General features: G+C 41.3%; 1 protein-coding gene across 10 annotated transcripts in view; it reads right to left on the bottom strand.

Moving 5' to 3' along the window:
- The window catches only part of Spata16 (spermatogenesis associated 16), a 380,391-nt gene extending 363,346 nt beyond the window's left edge, over positions 1–17,045 (bottom strand). For 2 of the 10 annotated variants that reach the window (XM_063282699.1, XM_039103603.2), the window contains exon 1: positions 16,940–17,015. The gene's annotated coding sequence lies outside the window, so the exon portion shown is untranslated. Of the gene's footprint in view, positions 1–13,593; positions 13,722–14,733; positions 15,221–16,855 lie in introns of those variants that run through there. The other 8 variants (XM_063282700.1, XM_039103601.2, XM_039103602.2 and 5 more) reach the window with 7 other exon arrangements.
- Between the last annotated feature and the right edge of the window lie 2,014 nt (positions 17,046–19,059).

Below are 19,059 nucleotides of genomic sequence, written 5' to 3'. Positions count from 1 at the left end.
ACTGTGGTGGAGTCTACAGTCATTGGTCTCATTTGTCAGTTGTCTCAGTAAAATTGCTCTATTGCTTATTTTTTCTTTTGTAAAAGATCCAATAGAGAAAAATTATACTGAATGTAATTGTCATGTCTCTTTGTCCCTTTCACTGTAGATCAGTGGATCTCAACCTTCCTAACTTTTAACATAGTTCTTCATGCTGTGGTGAGCCCCCACCAAAGAATTATTTCATTGCTACTTCAGAACTGTAATTTTGCTACTGTTACAGATTGTGATATAAATATCTGATATGTATCCTGAGAGACACAGCCAGAATACAGCAAATACAGAGGCAAATGCCAGCAGCAAACCACTGAACTGAGAATAGGACCCCCGTTGAAGGAATCAGAGAAAGAACTGGAAGAGCTTGAAGGGGCTCGAGACCCCATATGTACAACAATGCCAAGCAACCAGAGCTTCCAGGGACTAAGCCACTACCTAAAGACTATACATGGACTGACCCTGGACTCTGACCTCATAGGTAGCAATGAATATCCTAGTAAGAGCACCAGTGGAAGGGGAAGCACTGGGTCCTGCTAAGACTGAACCCCCAGTGAACTAGACTGTTGGGGGGAGGGCGGCAATGGGGGGAGGGTTGGGAGGGGAACACCCATAAGGAAGGGGAGGGGGAGGGGGATGTTTGCCCGAAAACCAAAGAATAATTATTAAGTATTAAATAAATTAAAAAAAATATCTGATATGTAGGGTAAGTGCTATGAGAGCTACAAAGGGGTTTTGACCCACAGGTTGAGAATTGTTGCTCTAGAACAATTCTTCAGCCTTTCTTTGTCTTGTGTGGAATTGTTGTTTTGAAGAGCACAAGTTGAATGTTAGAAATGCTAAGCATCTTCCATGGAGCAGTCTCCCAAATTTCAATGATTAAAGAAACAATAGAGACAAAATACGAATCTGGGTTTCCCAAAGACTTCTGAACTTTACCCTTTTATTTACTGAAGGATTTTTTTTCAAGTGATTTAACTTTGAGAGAATCTGGCTTCCTTATTAAAGAAAACCCTATGAGTGCTAATTCATTTATTATAGTTCTAATTCTCTTCTTATAGAGATGTTTAATGGAAAGACAAAATAGAACGTTAAAGAGCAAATGTATCACTTAGACCAGGGCATGCTCTCTACAGAGAGCAGCTAAACATGGTGGTAAATACAGCATGTGTAACAGGAGAAGCCAACAGTCTTGAAGATAACTGACTTGCCAGTGGCACCATATCTTTAATCACAAATCCTATGATCATTAAATAAGAAAATGAATCAGTGAATATATATACACATATTCACTTTATGTGTTTTCACATATTTATTATAACTTCAGCATGGTGATGAGACTGCCTCTACGTGATTTTCTCCTGATGTTGAAATTGATGCTAGTTTTTGTCTGAAATTGTTAGAACCCTCAGTAAATTGTCTGTGGAGTGTGGGAAGAATATAGAATAAAATAGAAATAATTTTCCCAAACATGTTCTATAATAAAGTTTTCATTTTGTCATTACAATATTTTATAATACATTAAACTTAACCATAAAATTGTCCTTCATTATAAAAGTTCAGTAGAGGGCTGTGTAATAACCATAACAGGAATTTGCATCCACAGGATCCCAGTAAATGCCTGGTGGCATGGCAACTCACCTTAAATCCCAGTGCAGGGAAGACAAGAGATACCTGCTCCCCTTAGAGAGCTGGCTAGCAAAATTGAATCACAGAATTTGAGTTCAGCTGAGAGACCCCCTGAGTTAAACAGGAGTAATCAAGGAAGATTTCTTACTTCAACTGTGAGGCCTCCATATGCATGTGCATATAGAAGTATGCATGTATATATGCATGTACACAAATACATATATATGCATACACACATATATATGCATGAGCACATATATGCATATGTAACCACACATATATATATACATATATATACATATTCATACAGATATACATTCATACACACTACACAGATACACACATGAGCAAAAGAATATTATGAAAATAGAGTTTATAGAATAGAGGTCGTTTTTAACACTTGATACACTGCTGGATAAAAGTTTTAAAAATAGGATTTGCCTAAGAATGAATCACACAATTCCATATGGCACTTAACACAGGGTCTGGAGAGAAAGGGGAAAGTGTCTGAAGACCTATGAGTATCTGTCACTGCAAGGAAAAACCAAACATAGAGGTTACCTGATTCTTTGACCAACTTTTGGCGTTTGTGTTTTTACTGAAGATAAAATAATTACAAAGTAATTTCAAGCAGTACTTGGAATTTGTAAATCTTTGGTCTAGACAAAGAGCAATTCTGTTTATTTACAAAATTTATTTACTATGTATGTAGTTTTTCATGAAGATATTTAAAAAGATTTCTTCAAAATCTGTCTGGTAGAACTTGTGATTTCGTTTGTGGAGGAAGTTGTGTCTAGAAGAAATCAACTTTGAAATTAAGACACAGGAGAGAGCTAAATAATTTTGGAAATATTTCTTTCACTTTTTGAATACTATTTTGTTTATATTTAATGAGGAGAGATACTTGAAAACAAGCTGGATATTAGTCACTCACTAACATTTTCCCATTGATCTAAGCAAGAGAGAACCAGGACGTCAAAGAACTGCTTGGAAACAAAGATTCGATAAATACCAACCATCAATCTGACACATTGTACTGCTCAAGGTAGGACAGCAGCCCAGAACTTCTATTAAGATCTAATAGAAAGCCAGACTAGAAAACTACCTCATCGTGAGGAGTGCACTGAATAGCTAGGGATGTGGTGAGAAAGGATGGGTGTACAACTCCATTAGCAAAGGATTATGGGATGCAATAAAGGGTAATAAGAGGAAAGTTTGTGAAGCTACACATACCAAAATAATGACCATCAATGGACTATATTAAGCAATAAAACAGAAATAAATATCCTTGCAAGAAATCTTTGTGGCCATTTTAACCCTGGGGATATTGGCCAGCCAGTCCTAGGCATGGGAATGAGGATGAGCCCCTGTTATTTCTGTGGGGCAGATGCTCCTGTGGGTAATTGTGAAATCACCAGAACTTGTGGTAAGTACTGGCAGTGTAGGAGGTCAAGTCCACCAGGCACAAAGCTGTTTTACAACTTAAGTCCTGTCAGCTGTGGGTGCTACATTGAGCAGCAGTCTGAAATGCAAACTTCTTAAAGACACGTAGATGTTTTGATAGTCGTATGAGAAAAAGATACAGAGAAATGGTGTTGAGTAATGACAGACCTTCAGATGAAAGTCTAGAGAACCTGATGCATCAGGGGCATGACCTCTCCATGGCTGTATTCACCTCAAGATGTGAACAAAGCTAGATACAAATTTGTATCCATATATACGTCTCTCTCTATATGTGTGTATATGGATGATATACAGGATGATATTACATGTATTTTATTTAATCATTTCCATATTGTTGGGCAGTTAAGCTGTGTTCAAGTATTCAAGAAACCTGTATCCTTGTTGTACTGATCCTTTCTTATTTATTTATGTATGTATTTATTTATATTTGGTCAAAGACACAATCTAGAGTCATCTGGGAAGAGGAAACCCCAGTTGACAAATGGATTCCATTGAATTGATTTGTGGGCATATCTGTGGAGCATTCTTGTTTAATGGTGGATGTGGAAGGACCTGGCCCACTGTGGCTGGTCTACATCTGAGCATGTGGTTCTGGGTTGTATAAATTAGGTAGGTAGCTGATCAAGCCACAGGAAGCAAGCCAGTGAGCAGCATTCCTCCATGATTGCTGCTTCTAGCTCCTGCCAGAGTGCCTGCGGTCTTTCTCCTTTGTGATGAACTGTAAGCCATGAGTCAGATAAGCCCTTTTCTACCCACGTTACTTTCAGTGTTTTGTCAGAGTAACAAAAGCAGTTAACTAGAACAACTGTTTAAAATTTTTAAATGAGTTAGGCATGATGGCACACCAGTAAGTCCAGCAACACTTGGGGGGGGGGCAGGGGCAGGTGGAACTTCCTGAATTGAAAACCAGTCTGGTCGGCATAGCAAATTCAAGTTCTAATTGGATCTTGTGTGTCATCTACATTGTTCTAGTAGATCACTATGTCACATATTTAGAGAATAGTTAATTCAGAATAGAGATTACATAGAGATATGTAGTGAATTGAACCACGTGTATCATCACTAATATCGCAAACACAATCTTCAGCAATAATAGAAAATATTAATTATGTCAAATCTCTTTGTAAACACATAATAATAAAAAACAAAAGAAACTGGATAACAGATATACTTACTCATGAGTGAATAAGATATTGAAACTAGCTAAGGAATTTAAAAGAACTAATATATTCAAGATGAGAGAAAGGGAGTGATTTTAAAGACACTGGTAGTAGAGATTATGGAAATTTATGAAAAAAGAATAAATGAAAATTCTAGAACTGAGAAATGAACTATCTGAAATTAACTCTCTAAATAAATTGCAATATAAACTAAATGTATCAGAACATAGGACTAGAAAACGCAAAGAAACAATCAACAGCAAATATGTGAATTTAAACAGAGAAACAAAATAATAGAAATTATTGGAAAGACTTTTAGACAAGGTAAAAGTCTTTCAGAGCCCCACAAAAACCAGAGAGAGAATGAAACAGAAGAAGCACAAGGGAATTATGGGAGGCAATGAAAGATAATTAAAAGTAACTGCGTGGAAATACATATAGTGTATATACACATATAGTGTTTATAACAACAGTTGATTGGCCAGATTAAGCAATAAAACAGAAATGTTGCTTCAAAAAATTGTACTGCAATTGACCTAGAAACTTCTTCCCTGCTAGCTAGCTTTCAGAGTGCTACGTAGGTGCTATATTAAGGTGTTAACCAGACTTCTGGGGGAGAAAGTCATCAATGGCCTTACCTGGGGCTTGCCCTGCTTCCTCCAATACAACCTGGTAGGTAAGGCTAGCCTATAGTTCCAACAGTAGCTTGATTGCTATGGAGGTTACAAACAGCATTTGATTGCATTTGAGGTCTACTCCATGGGAGAAGATTCATGCCTGGCACTATAAACCTTGTGAAGCCCATGGCTGGGGAGGACATGGACCTTAGGAAGAACCCACTATTGCTTTGCTAAATGAACAAGTTATCAAATTGCCTTTAAATATTTATGCCTACCGGTGAGTGCTGTCTCTGAGCTCACTCAGTCAGAGAGCTTCTTTTTGCAGTGGGTGGTGGTTAATGGTGACTTACAATTGGTCATAGTGCTTAGAACAAGTGACATTTGAGTGCTTGGCTCTAACTGTGACATCTCTAACAACCCCTTATCCCTACCTCAAGGCTCAGGAAACACCATGGAAGAGATGTTGAAAATAATTTAAGAGCCAGAGCATGGGGAGTGCTTCTTAGAAAGTCTGCCTGGACAAGATGTGGTTGCTATAATCATCAACTCACCACAGCTTGGAGTATTTGCCTAAAAACTGCATAAAATCAACTCAGTCAACATTTTAATGTGGGTACTGGTGGGGCTCATGAGGCCTTGCACCTAGATGAAGAGCCATTGGCAGTTGACGGCTGCTATGGGCAGAAGAAGTCATTTTTTCTTTAGGGATGTTGCTGCTGGTGGGTTTTCCTATCTCTGTTAGGTGGATCTCCATCCATACAACTGAGAGCAGCACTGATTGGACTTAGTGGGTCATTACAAATAAGAGGACATAAAAGGACATGAACGTGAGAGCGTTAGTGGGATTGGAGGAGAAAGCTGGAGTAGGTATGATTAGGATGGGATTTGTGAAAATAAGAAATTGCTAAAAAGCGAATGAAACTATTTGTAATGTGGAAACAGAAGAAATAGGTCTTTGAGGTTTCAAATGTAGGATACAAATAATAATTAACATGATACAAAATATGGGAAAGGGCAGTGGAGTTAAAGTATCCTTTGATTTGAAAGTTTGTAAAGATTTGCTAAAATCCATTATTTCATTTAGAATGTAATACATAAAGGATTATATTGTAATTTATAGAGTAAACACCAAGAAATGATCAAAATGTATAGCAGCTTGAGTTGGGTGTGTGGTTAAGAAGCTAGAGTATAAGGTAGCATACACAAAAATGTTGGTCCCATCCTCAGGACCTGCCAAACACATAAACCAGGATGTTGCACATGCCTGTGAGGTAGTTTCATGGGGTGAGGGGTCTGCAGTTCAAGATCATGGAGTGCAGTTGAGTCTGAGCTGTACAAGATCCTGTCTCAAACTCCAAGCCCAAGAATGAACATAAAGCACATACCAAATAAATAAAGAGATCACACAATTTATCCACTATGCTAAATGGTAAGAAACAAATGGACCAAATAGAAACTAGAGATGGTAGCTATCAACTAAAATACATCAGTGATAAATGTTAGATTTAAGAGTACTAAGTATTTTAATTAAGCCCAGGACTGTTACTTTGGAAGAAAGTTACAGTTCCTAACTATATTCTGTCTATGAGACATATGCCTTAAATAGCAGACCAGAAAAGTAGCAAACAAAGCCACACAGAAGGGCAGAGCACACAACCATCAAGCATGGTGAGGGGATGGCTCTATTAATATCAGAGCAGACAGCGAGGCAAGCATCTTCCCTGGAAGCTGAGAAGGTGTGCCAGTTACTACCTTATTGTCTGCCAGCTCCAAACCCACACTCCCCCTGTATTCTGATATTGGAACTGAACTCTGCAGGCTCCATTTCAACGATTCCAGCTGGCTGAAAATTAGCTCTGCTCATGCAGGGTGGGAGAAACCCCCGCAAAGCTGGGAGAGGAAGATGGCCTTTTCCTTCTGCTCTGTTCCCACTAACAGCCAGTGCCTCTGCGTGAAGGGGTCCAGGCACCATCGTCCTCTGGAGTAAGGACTCTCACGGTTCATCAGAGGATACGTGTCCTCTTTGTGAGCATCGGCACAGCCAAGCCACTCTGCTGATTTCAGGGCAAGTAAACTCCATTACAGAGAGTATCCATGACAACTCCACCTTCTTGTAGGAAGCACGAACCTTGCTCTTAAATGAAATCTTTTAACATCCAAGGTTCCTGTTTCTGTCTAAAAATGCTGCAGTCCACCTAGCTGTCTCTCTACCTGTTTAGTAATTAGCAACACCTATTCATTTATTATTTACTATTTAATTATATAAAAGGTATGAACATGCACTTGATGGATTCCAATATGATGTTCTTATATTGTACATATTCTGATAATATTCACTCTATTGCCCTCTCTTTAATTATAAAACTTAAAAGCTATTGCGTGTGTGTGTGTGTGTGTGTGTGTGTGCTCACACACATGTGTCCCACACAGTGCTTGCAAAGGCCAGAGAACAACCCTTAGGAGTCAGTTCTCTTCTCCCATCATGAGGGTCTCTGAGATGAAAGCTGGTTGTCAGGCTTTGTGGGAAGCACCTTTACCAGCTGACTTATCTCACCACCTCCTATCTCTCATATTTCTCTCCCACCCCTGCTGTTCTATTTCCTATTCCCAAATAGCCTCCCCCATTCTGCTTTTTGCTATTTATTTATTTATTTATTTGCAACTAAATGAACTTTATTAGAATACTTAAAGAAGGATGGGGAGAGGTTTCTTTACAGGAGTAAAACTTAAAATGGCTAACCAACTAAAGAAAACTCTTGGCCCTCCTTATCAGCCTTGAACTGTGTATAAATCCTCAGCCAGGGATTGGGTTTTGTGAACTCCTCTATCCTGAATGACAGGATGCTAATGGGCCTAAAGCTGGGTAGACCTTTTGCAGTCAGTCACAGCTACTGTAAGTTCAAGTGCACCAGAGTATGCCATGTTAGGTGGTCAGCGTTAACAAGACTTCAGTGTAGATAAGTTTGGAATCTGTCTCCTGATTCTACCTTACTGGGCATGGCATGTTTTATTTTGAGATGAGGATGAGCCAAGGAGGGAAAAATCACTGCTTTAAATTGGTACTGTTAACACCATGGCTTTAAAAATACACAAAGCCAACATTTTTTTAAAAGGGAGAAATTGACAAGTTTCCAATCATAGTGGGAAATACAATGCATGCTCTTCAATAGCTTGGAGGAGAAAGAAAGGGGAACGTAAAGAGGCAGGGCCAGGTTAGGGTGGGGAGCTCTGTGCTAAACAGGCACAAACCTGACTTAGCACCTGGAAGTTTGCATCAAAGATTAATACAATGTGCATCTTTTCAAGTACATCTGAAGTCTTCACCAGGACTGGTTATGCCTCGCTCATGAGCAAAAAGGCAGCAAATTTAAAATTTATATTTTATATATGGAAGGCCAGGAACTGCCCTGTTAATGTTGAAAGAATAAATAAATCTGGACAACTTAAAACAGCCAGAGTCCAGGAGCTGGCACGAATCTTGTGGTGGCTATTAGGGCAGCCTTTGATGCAAGGATAAATAGCCCTACTGTCGAACAGAATAGAAAGCCCAGAAATAGGTTTACACATAAATGGTCACTTCCTTTGAGATGAGGTGCTCTGGCAGAATTGTGATGTTTAAAATAAGTGTTGCTAGCCTTAGGGAAAATAGAGAAAAAGTGAATTTTTACTTCAAATTTGCATAAAAATTACTCAAGATAGCGACAGCAAATGTATTGGAAAACTCTAGGTAAAAAGACTATTCACATTGTTAGAAGACAGTGAAGCATTTTCATGGCTAGGGCAGAGAAGGATTTCTTATATTTTTGGTTGTGAGCCTAGCCTTTAACGGCTGAGCCATCTCTCCAGCCCAGAGAAGGATTTCTTAGGCAACACCTAAACAACAAATTCCGAGATTTTATGAGTACAAATGGAGCACCTCTAATCTGAAAATCCCAATGCTGAAGCCTAAAACTCTTCATATTCTGAAGCTTAAGGAGGCTTGACGAGATGTAATAAGTGGAAAGTTATGCATGCGACAGTCAGACGTGGTCAAATGTAAGGACATTAAGAAGACTCTACAGTTAAAGGTGTGTGTACAGCAATGTAACACATGGGCAAAGTCGAAATCCTCCGGTGGTCAACTATGCCTATATCCATATCTTCTGTGTAAATACCACAAACCAAAAAGTAAACCTGTGTGTTTTTGGACAAGAGCTACGGAACCTGTAATGATTCTTCTTTACCAAAATTCACCATTGGACGATGAAAGGGCAATTCTCCGACCAGGGCAAGTATCTTACCACTTGTGCCTGACATGGAGTCATACCTGGCATCTACAAAGAACTCCTACCGATCAGCATCCAAAAGGCAGATGACCCAGTGTGGAATGATCCCCAAATATTAATAGGAATGCCAAGAAAGGGAACATCTAAATGACCAGTAAATGTCCAGAAAGTCTATCAGTTTCATTAATCAACAACAGGAAACACGAGTTGAAATTAGAGACCTATAACCACGACAAATCCATCTCAATGATTATAGTTAAAATGATAGACATTGGTTGGTTTAGTAAGGTTACAGTGTACTACATCACTCACACGAGCAGCTATGAACATAAACTGGTATCACCAATTCGGAAATACTTTTAGTTTATGGACATCACAAAGTGTCTATTATGTGCTGTTTAAAAGGTTTACATTAGCAAATGGTCAGTCATGCCAGGTTGAAGTTTTGGGACCTAAAGGTGAGGGAGAAACCATTTCTCTATCAGTGCCAGTCATTGTGCAGGGTTAGAAAGGAGAGTGTCTGAGATTTTTTTTCCTAATATCCACTTATCAGTGAATACATATATGAGTGTTCTTTTTGTGACTGGTTACCTCACTCAGGATGATATTTCCTAGTTCCATCCATTTGCCTAAGAATTTCATAGCTGAGTAGTACTCCATCGTATAAATGAACCATAAGTTCCGTATCCATTGCTCTGTTGAGGGGCATCTGGGTTGTTTCAGCTTCTGACTATTATAAATAAGGCTTCTATGAACATAGTGGAGCATGTATCTTTGTTGTATGTTGGAGCATCATTTGGGTATATGCCCAGAAGTGGTATAGCTGGGTCCTCAGGTACCCATGTCCAATTTTCTGAGGAACCTCTAGACTGATTTCCAGAGTGTTTGTACCAGTTTGCAATCCTACCAGCAATGGAGGAGTGTTCCTCTTTTTCCACATCCTCACCAGCATCTGTTGTCACCTGAGTCTTTGATCTTAGCCATTCTGACTGGTGTGAGGTGGAATCTCAGGGTCATTTTGATTTGCATTTCCCTGATGACTAAGGAGGTTGAAGATTTCTTTAGATGCCTCTCAGCCATTTGAGATTCCTCAGTTGAGAATATTCCAAATACCCATGATACAACTCACAGATTGTATGAAACTCACGAAGAAGGAAGACCAAAGTGTGAATACTTCAGTCTTACTTAGAAGGGGGAACAAAATAATCATGGGAGACAGAGGGAGGGAGAGATCTGGGAGGGAGAGGGAAGGGAGGGAAAAAGGTGGCAAGAATCAGGTATGGGAGGAGACAGAGAAGTACAGAGAAGTTGCCTGTTAAGCCTGCCCCAGGAAATTGAAAGGAGGTATGTAGCAGTGGGGGATGGGAACTGGAGTAACCACCAGAAAGTCCCAGATGCCAGGAAATTATGAGGCTTCCAGGACCCAATGGAAATGACATTAGCTGAAATACCCACCCCCCACAATTCTCCCCCAAAAGGGAGAGAGAACCTGTAGAGACCATATTCAGAGGTTAGGCACAGCCTTTGTTTGAGGGATGGGGTCACCTACTCATCTCAAAAATATTTACATAGACTTGTTCCTGTCTAAAGGAAATGCACGGATAAAGATTAAGCAGAGACCGAAGGAAAGGCCATCCAGAGACTGCCCCACCCAGGGATCCATCCCATCTGCAGACACCAAACCTAGATACTATTGCTGATGCTAAGGAACACTTGCTGACAGGAGCCTGGTATGGCTGTCCCCTGAGAGGCTCTGCCAGACCCTGACCAATACAGATGCGGATACATGTAGCCAATCATACTACTGAATGCAGGGACCCCAATGGAGGAGTTAGGGAAAGGACTGAAGGAGCTGAAGGGGTTTGCAACCCCATAGGGAGAACAACAATATCAACCAACCAGACACCCCACGCCCCCTACCTCCCCGCCCAGAGCTCACAGGGACTAAACCACCAACCAAAGAGTACCATGGAGCGACCCATGGCTCCAGGTGCACATGTAGGAGAGGATTCCGTTGCCTGTCCTTATAAGGCCCTTGGTTCTGTGCAGACTTCATACCCCAATATAGTGGAGTGCTCTGGTGGGAGTGGGTGGGTACAGGAGCTCCCTCATAGAAGCTGGGGGGTGAGAAGGGGGGAAGAGGGAGTTCACAAAGGGGAAACTGGGGAGGGGGATAACATTTGAAATATAAATAAATAAAATAACCAATAAGGAAAAAGGAAGGGAAGGTGTCACAATGAATCCTGTAAGGACCAGAAAGAACAGTGGCACTAGGCCTCCTCACAATCTGGAAGTGATGGGGTTTCTCCTCCCAGTGTATTGAGGAGGATGAATATAATAGCCACTTGGGAAGAAATACAGAATTGAAGTGGCTGTGTGTGTGTGTGTGTGTGTGTGTGTGTGTGTGTGTGTGTGTGTGTGTATGTTGCATGCATTTATGCCTGTGTGCTGCCCTATGTCTGGTATTCATAAAGCCTGAACCTTGCATAGGATACTTTGGAACCATGGTTTTAGACAGTTTTGAGCTACCATATGGTGCTGGGAATTGAACTTGGGTGCCCTGCTACAAGAGGCAGTGCTCTTACCTGTGGAGTCATCTCTCTGACCCCATCAGTTAGGGATTATGTCATGACCATGTTCTCTGTAATTGTAATGTTTTAACAGTACCTCTCCCCAATTCCATCGAAACACAAATGGAGCATCCAAAGTCTACCCGATGCATTTTAATATAAAAATCAGTTATCTGTCTCTGCTGTCCTTTTGACCTGCACAGTAAGTTGCCTGTCAAGCCTACCCCAGACACCAGCAGTGCTGTCATGAGACAGAGATGAAACAGGACTGGGAGTGACTTTTCACTTCTCCCTTCTTCCCCCAAATTCGTCCCTTTGTTCCTGATAGCACAGCATGGCTCTGAAAACCTGGAGGAAGGAAAGGGGGCTGAGAAGAAGTGAGGTTGGAGAGAAATGGAACTCGCCATTGAAAGATCAGAACAAAGCCTGAAGGAACTGGGAAGGTATTCACTGATTCTGGTCATCTAAATTCTGTGGCAACAGACAGCTGTCATAGCATCAAGATCCATCCAGGACAAGAGCTGTGGGAGAAAAATGAGAGCAGAGGTGCTAACTGCCACTGAAAATACTCCTGTGGGTGGCTAATACAGGACTGGTCAAAACAACACAAAACAGAACCTGTCTGGACCGTGGAAAAGACTTCCATACAGACTCTGTGGGGTCGAATGGTGTCAACTCTAATGCACACATCCCTCCACTCAATCTAGGAGCAGGTTCCTGTGTAGAGACTATGTAGCTGCTAATGACTCTGGTGACCGTAAAGGATGAAGGATTACCGAAAGACCTGACCTTCCACGAGCCTCTAAGCAAGCCTGAGAGGCTTAGCTAAGAGACTCACATGATCTGTGTTTCTCCCTGTGAGCCAACATGGAACTCACTGGATTATTCCAGTTCTTATTGTCTACACTTTATGTTCAAGCTTCCAAATGTCTGTTCAACAGGCCTGGGATGCAGTCATTATATAGTAGTTTTGCAGACGAATCCATATTAACACAATCACGTGGATTTCTAACAAGTTAATAACGCACATTTATTATTATTATTATTTTTTTGTTCAGCGGATGACAATGCAATGCCTTCTCTGGCTGTATCTTAAGTGGTCTTTAAAGACCGTGTTGGATTCTTCCGCCTGAGTGCTGCCTAATAGGAGTTTAAGTGAGAAGTGGTGGGTGAGCATCGGAGCAGTCATGCATGGGAAATCAGATGAACACTCACAATGCGGAATTTCCTACGGTAAGCTATTCTAGCAGAGAGACTCAGGCCCGTGTTCAGTGCCAGAAACTTCGCAACTGTCCTGTCCAGCTTTTGTCCTCATGAGGAACAAGCTAAAGGTGTCTGAGGAAATGTAATGTGGTATTTTCAAAGAGAGAGAGAGAGAGAGAGAGAGAGAGAGAGAGAGAGAGAGAGAGAGAGCATGTCTTCTTGTAGAAAGAAATTAATCTCCTTGAATTTAGATTGTATATACCAGTGCTTACTCTAAGACATGTGTGTACAACTTAAGGTAATCCAAACAAACAAGATGGGACGACTAAGGGACCCGCGGGAAGGAACTGAAATCAGGAACTTTGATTTCTATTCAGTGACTGCACTGCTCATCTCCCCGAAGCACTTTCTTTTAAATGGTCCACTTAAAACCATATCAATTTTCCACTCGTCATGCAATTCTAGACTATAGCAGCAACTTCAGCTTCAGCTTCTCCCAATTAAGGTGAAAGGGATGCATTCTAACACTTCTCCTGCATCAAGTAAGCTCAATTACCTTCCGAGCCTGCCCAAATTGTGAAATACTAGTGGTTCAAAAACCTGCCAGTCCTGCACATTACAGGACAGGTACACATAGCTTCACACAGACCTGTATGGTGTGGAGGCAGACCCGGGTCTTTGCCCCCCTTCCAGGCCATTCTTTTTTAACAGTCCTGTTATATGGAGGATTTGGAACAGTGCTGTCAAGAGTCAGGCTGTGCGCTTCCGCCTCCTCATCTACAAAACAGGTTAAGGGCAGTCTCAGCCTCACGTGTGAGAACAGAGGAGGGTTATCTGATAACAGTAATAAATGTTGCCTATTATTTTATCATGATTGTTATTTTTATTATTTGTGTTATTATTGCTCAGCAATTCCTTAAAGATTAGACAATTAGGGAGCGTTCCTCACACTGGACAGATGGCTCGCGCTCATTTATCATGTGCATTTTGAAATTTAGCCAGAGCTGTGATAAGTTATAGTCTCCATTCTGGCAATCTTTAAGCCAGACTGCTATAATATTTTATTTTACAACATCCTTGAAAAAAATTCAGCGAGGCTGTTTATGGGTGCAAAATGTTACAACTTCAATGCTACTTTCCAAGGAGATGACTCAATATATCCTAGACTACTTGAGAGACAATATTCTGGGCTCCCCGACGTAAAGGGCTTTAAAAGCCTCGTGCATATGGTGTTTGATCACTTTTCCTACCCCGACTTTCCACTGTTGGGGTGCCTTGTCATCTGTTTGGAACCCACGTGTCACATAAAAGAAGAATAAGAAGGAAAAAAAACCCCAGCCTATCGTTGAATTCTGCATAAAAGGGAGATGGCATTAAACACTGCATCTCAGTTAAGGCAACCCAGACAAGATGGGGCAACTAAGGGGCTCACGGGTTAGGTTGAGACTGGGAGGTCATTTCAAGGTCACCCGACCCATGCTTTCTTGGTGCCTGTCTGCTAGGTTTGAATCACTGTAAGGTGCTGCCTTCCCTGTTGAGAAGAACAACCCACAAACAATCTCTCTCATTCCTCTCAATAAATTTGCTCTTGAAAATGAAATACATGTATTCAACGCGTCTTGATCATATCCGCCCACAGCCATCCCCTCTCTGCGCCTCTCCCTTGCTTGTGTTACAGCACGCCTCCCTCCCAACATTGCTCCTCCTTTTTTGTTAGAATACCCTGTCTTATGAGTGCAATCTGTGTACTCATGGGCTGAGGGCACTCACTAGGGCTTGGGTAGCTCACCATTTTGAAGCTACCACCTCAAGTGTGACTCTCGTCATTATCTGTGGGTAAGAAGAAAAAAATATATCGTCTTTTTATCCCTCTTGAATGGCTTTTAAAATCTCTTTGGAAATGACCAGATGGGAAGAATTTGCCATTCGGTTATAATAACACAGATGAATAACAGACTGAACAATGCGGGATATATCCTTCAGTAGAAAGTTCAGTTGTGGAACAAAAACAATGTCTCAGTTCAGTTCGATGATGTTTGTGTTGCTCACCATGGCAACCGGTGAAGTTAGGCAATCCTGCACACTTCCAGAAGCGCTTTGGATACTTTTGGGGTGTGTGTGTGTGTGTGTGTGTTTGTGTGTGTGTGTGTGTGTGTGTGTGTGTGTGTTTGTGTGTGTGGGAGAGAGAGAGAGAAGAGAGAGAGGGGAGAGAGGGGGAGAGAGAGAGAGAGAGAGAGAGAGAGGGGAGGCAACAGCCTGTATCCCCTTTTCCCACATCAGCAGCAGCTTTTCAGACTGCCCATTGTGTGCCAGGCATGCCAGGATAATGGCATGGTCTCTAGCAGTGACAGAACTGCAGCCAGGCAGTCTGAAGTGCTCCAACCTCTCTCTTACTTCTAGTGCTTTCTCCTATCTTCAATGTTTCCTTACAAGAATTCTTGAGCCTCTGTCACATGTGAAGGAAACCTGAAAAACCTCATGGTGGCAGAAAGCAGTCATACCATCATAGTACACGAGAAAGAGAGCCTCCTGCATCCAAGCTCTCCAGGGAGTGTGTGACATTAAAGCTCACTTTAGCCCTTCAGTATGTATAACATTAAATCAAAAGGGGCCATACAAAATTATTTATCAGCCCATGTGACATTTTTTCAAGCCTTCAAATTAGCAGCTTTACTAAAATGACAAGCACCCCCCTAGTGTTTCAAAAGGAGACCTTTACTGATGCCTATAAATATTTTATTGGTAAAGAATATGAAATGTAAGTTGTATTAAATAAGGATTTAAAACTGTTTTTCACTGCTCAGGCTGAACCACCTCTGACTGAAAGTGCTCTGTGATGGGTGTTCATTCATTCAGTCTAATCAGTAACGTTTCATGCTGGGCACATCAGGATATATAAGATGCCATGGTTTCTGCTTAGATAAGCAGTTTTCAAACTGTGGGTCTCAGACCCTTTGGGGTTTAGGTAACCCTTTCACAGGGGCCAGATATCAGATAACATGCTTATCAGGTATTTACAGTACAATTCATGACTGTAGTAGCAAATCTACAGTTGCGGACTGGTAGCTAAAGTAATTTCTTATTTCTTATGGTGGGGGTCACCACTACACGAGGAACTATATTAAAGGGTCCCAGTAGTAGGAAGTTTTGGAAGCATGGGCTTAGATTGACCTTCATACAGTTTGTGTGTGTGTGTGTGTGTGTGTGTGTGTGTGTGTGTGTGTGTGTGTGTGTGTGTAAGCATCCATTCCATAGGTACATCCACATATCTACCTGGTTTCACTCTGCTTCAAGCTGGTTTCGAATTCACTACATGAGTGTTCCCAGGCTGGCCTCAAACCTTAATAATTCTCTTGGATCACCCTCCCAAGAGCAAAGGTTACATGCAGAGCAATCATGCCCGGCTTAAAGCTAATATCTTCAATTCATAGCGATATCGAGCACAGAATAACAAGGTCTGTACCACAAATGATAAAAGCCAGAGCGCGGCAGCCATCAACTCCTATAGGGCCAGATGTTCTCAATTCATACTGGTTATTAAGGAGTAGCAGTTAGAATAAAAGAAAATGAAAATAGAAAAACCCTCTTAACTCCTGAAAGTGAATAGGCTCTAGCTTTTTTTTTTTTTTTTTTTGTTTCAGTGGGATGAAAACAGAAAGAGACTATATCCCCTTTGGTGAGCAAGGCTAAGGGTTGCTAAACAAGGGATCGGTTTAGAACCTATCTTCTAACTGCTTACGGAGGTAAGGATTGTCCACGAGCAATATTTCTTCGTTTCCCATTCTGCATGAGAAGTTAGGGAGCAGGTCTAAGTTCTTGTTGCTGCTCAAGCTTCCCCTACAGCCACCCTTTTTTCCTACACCAAGCCTGCCAACTGCTTTGTTCTTAGGGTTATAGCATCCTCTTCCTACCTGTGTGGTTCAGGTCGGATTTGCTGAGTGCCTACCAGCTACAGCATCTGTCGATTCAACCGTCCCAATCCCAGGCCAACTTACTGTGGAGCTTCAGACGGCTCTTAGGAATAAAAACCGACCAGCCACGTGGCCCCGCCCATTTACCAGACTACACGTCTCCAGGCTCCACCCACCATGTGGGAGCTACTGGCCCCTCCCCAGCCTTCTGTCTGTATTTGCCTGTTAGTGTGTTCTAAAATTAATGCAGGCAGGAAAATAATGTAGAAGGTCTTTGCCCCACCTTTTAATAGCTAAGAAGCTATTGGCACTTAGTTCATTACAGGCGAGGAGGAATCAGTTTTCTTCAGAGACCCATGTTCCCATAGGTGCTCCTAAGACAGCAGCAAGTAGACTTACAAATTCAATGAAGGGAAAAGAGGGGGTGGTGGTGGTGGTGGTGACAAAAGAGGAACAAGAGGGACTACAGAGGACGGAATGGGTCTGATAGATCAAAACTCACCATATGCGTTCATATTCAAACCATTTTCAAACCATACAAAAAGGGAAAACAATTCGGAAGAGAGAAATGTGTCCAGAAAAAAAGAATTACCTGAGAAACATTAAGAACATTTTGCTATATATATTTGGTTATATAAAACGAGTGCCCCTTCTGTTCTCTTACTGACATACAGCTACACTCACTTACATATATATTATATACATAAATATACTTTATACAATTTTGCATGCCCTTTACTTTTTTAAATAAAGAACGTTTATTTATTCTGTGTATGTTTATGTGGGTGCATAAACGTGTGGCTCTGTCAGAGGACGACTTGGAAATTGGTTCTCTCTTTCCCCATGCAGATTTCTGGGATTGAACTCACCAGGCTTGGCAGTAAGTACATTCACGCATTGGTTCACCTCACGGGTCTATATTTTCTTTCTTAAAGAAAAATGCCCTTAAACTTTTTACTCTATCCATATGTGGTTTATGGATCATATCTATAGACTAAAACCAAACATTTAATAAAAGAATTACTTTGTACCTTACACTTTATATGTTTGTATGTGTTTTTGTGTGTATGTATCCGTAGGTTCGTGTGTGTGTTTGTGCATGGGTGTATGTGCTTGTGCATGTGTGTGTGCAAGTGTGTGCATGTGTGCATGTGTGTGTGTGCACTTGTGCTTGTGTCTGTGCATATGAAGACTGAAGACAACCTTGGGTCTCATTTCTTAGGATCAACCCATCTTGCTTTTTGTGACAAGGTCTCTCACTGTTTACTGGGACTTGTCCGGCTAGACTATCAGGACAACAAGTGTCAGGGATCCATCTTTTTTTGACCTCCCCAGCACTGGCATTACAAGTGTACTCTACCATGATCTGCTGTTTAATGTCAGTTATAGAAACCAAACTCAGGTCCTTTTGCTTGGAATTTATGACTTAACAGACTCCTTCCCAGCCCCTTACAGTGTATGAAGAAGATCATTATTCATATATGTCCTGTGTAGTCCTAAGAACTGCACCTTTTTCCTGACTATTCCTGGCTGTGTAGCGATCATCCTTCTGCTTTTCTCTATGATTTTAGGATTCCTGTGTCTCACCTGATGGAAAGATGGCATATGAACAACAAAACCCAAAAACTGCACATGTGCTTAGTGATTTATCACCAAATGAAGCCAGCTCTGACTCCGATAAAGGTGTGACAATATCCCTAGCACAGGAAGCCTTTAATCAGCCCTTGGGGCCGGAGAGATGGCTCAGTGTACCTGCGTTGCTCTTCCAGAGGTCCTGAGTTCAATTCCCAGCAACCACCTGTAATGGGCATCCAATGCCCTCTTCTGGTGTGTCTGAAGACAGTGACAATATACTCATATACGTGATATAAATAAATCTTTAATCAGTGCCTATTCTCCATATTCTTGAGATAGCCACACTGTAATGTAGTTTAGCCTGCTTATAAACTTTATGAAAACTTGACCAAGGTTTCATTGTTTCATCCTGCCATTGATCATGGTCACTGTCTACAAATTATTCTCAAGTGATTGACAAATTTTTCTTCTTAGGGTAAAAGGGTCTACAATTGACCCAGTTTCACCTTGGCTCTGTGTTAGGCATGCATCTTAAGGTGAGATGGAAGGTTCATTTGGGATGAAGGGTCAAAAGGGGTGAGATGTCCCAAACCTCTGCTGGTTCCTAAGCTTGTCTGTTAACTCTTGTT

Source organism: Rattus norvegicus, chromosome 2, assembly GCF_036323735.1.
Source record: "Rattus norvegicus strain BN/NHsdMcwi chromosome 2, GRCr8, whole genome shotgun sequence".
Taxonomy (NCBI): Eukaryota; Metazoa; Chordata; class Mammalia; order Rodentia; family Muridae; genus Rattus; species Rattus norvegicus.
Note: the sequence above shows the minus strand (reverse complement) of the source record. Positions and strands in the feature narration are given on the sequence as shown.